We start from the raw sequence: 1,747 nt of genomic DNA, 5'->3' as shown, positions 1-1,747 counted from the left end.
AGATCAGATATTCAGTGAAACGCCAGTAAGTTGTATCAAAATATCTGATATCAATTATCAGACTGAAGGGAAAAAAAAGGTGGTTATTTTATTCTTTATTTCAGCTCGTTTCCTTAAAGAAACCAGTTTGGGTTATGATCATTTGGTTTATGCTAAAATCACATCTATATCTGGACGCCCAGAGATTAAATGGGCTTCAATTGGTTACAGAGGAAGATCAAAACCCAAAAAATTCAAGTCTTTGCGATTGGCAGAAGTGAATAATGTTTATCTTGCTGTATATAAAGGTAGGTATGATGTATATATACCAACACTTCGTCTGTTATCAATGATGTAAACAGTACACTCATTATATGACATGTTTCTTTAAAATGATGAGGAGACGGCTGCGTAGTCATCTTAGTACGGATTAACGGCACAAATTGGGCATTGAAATAAAATGGGGTTTAACGTCCCACTGTTTTGGGCTAATGAAGACGGGCATACGTCATGCAGAGTGATATGAGGGAAAGTTTTCTTCGACAGCGGCGCTATGGCCTACTCTTATTTCGAATTCCAACTATCAAATCTTGTCTTTTGGTTTGTTATAGGTTTCCGTACAGTTGTATTTGAGACGAGGAAGAAGAAATTTATATTTAAATTTATTGATGGTGATGAGATAGCTGCCTTTACTCGGTGTTTGGAGAATAATCTAGAAGAACACCCAAGTATGACAAATGGAAATGCTGAAAGTATACATGCCTGAATATTAGTGATATGAAACATTGCAAAAATGAACTGAAATATGTCAGAGGAGGATGAAAGGGGAGCGTTTGGGTGCAAACTAGATATTTGACGATTTTTTACGATTAATCCCACGAAAAGCTATTGTAAAAAGCACATCTGACGTGTTATGATTGGTATTGTCAAGTTTCTTTCCCATTGAATACAAGAAAAGAGAAACAATCACTCCACCCCTTTACGCCCCCTCCTAACAACCAAAAAAAACCCCAAAACAAATCCCAAATTTGAGATCAAATAGAGAATAGAATATATGTGATTATCATTTCATCTTTGGTTCTATATATTTAGACACAGTATCGTAAATAACGATCTCCGGAAATGAACGAGAGCATCGCTAACGCTGCAATATACGTCCACATTCCTGCTTTGATTAATATGGTACTTTATTAAATGAAGAGAATGAAATATGAAATGGCTGTAATATGACAAGAGGCAAAGAAGGCTAGGCGTTGGGTTTGTTTTGCCAAATTTTCAGACAAAATATTAACAAAAAGTGGGTGTGACACTGCCCCAGGGGGTCGGGGCATGCACCAAAATAAATAGTTGCTGTCTTTAGGTATAAGTTATAAATATGCAAAGTTCCAAGATGACCCATTCAGAATTGCAGCCTGTAGACGATAAATACAAAAATTGGGCGTTTCTCTGCCCCTGGGGGTTGGATATGAAACAATATACATGTAAATAGGTACCACCCTGTTAATGAAATGATTGATATGCTCAATTTGAACATGCACCAAAATAAATAGTTGCTATCTTTACAGGATAAGGAATAAATATGCCAAGTTCCAAGATAATCCATTTAGAATTCCAACCTGTAGACAAAAAACACAAAAATTGGGCGTGGCTCTGCCCCTCAGGGTTAGACATGGACCAATATATATATATGTACAACCCTATGCTGGATCATTTCAAATTGGATCCAAATCTGTTAATAATTGCAACCTGTATATCATTTACAGACAAA

The 1,747-nt window shown here is 36.2% G+C and overlaps 1 long non-coding RNA gene across 1 annotated transcript; it reads left to right on the top strand.

Moving 5' to 3' along the window:
• On the top strand, window positions 1-1,092 carry LOC126830802 (uncharacterized). Its single transcript, XR_007683985.2, has 3 exons — window positions 1-25; window positions 105-287; window positions 591-1,092. It is a non-coding gene; the product is annotated as an uncharacterized LOC126830802 (long non-coding RNA).
• Window positions 1,093-1,747: the final 655 nt, after the last annotated feature.

This window comes from Patella vulgata, chromosome 8 (assembly GCF_932274485.2).
Source record: "Patella vulgata chromosome 8, xgPatVulg1.2, whole genome shotgun sequence".
In the NCBI taxonomy this organism is placed as follows: Eukaryota; Metazoa; Mollusca; class Gastropoda; family Patellidae; genus Patella; species Patella vulgata.
This window is presented reverse-complemented; position numbering and strand designations above follow the sequence as displayed.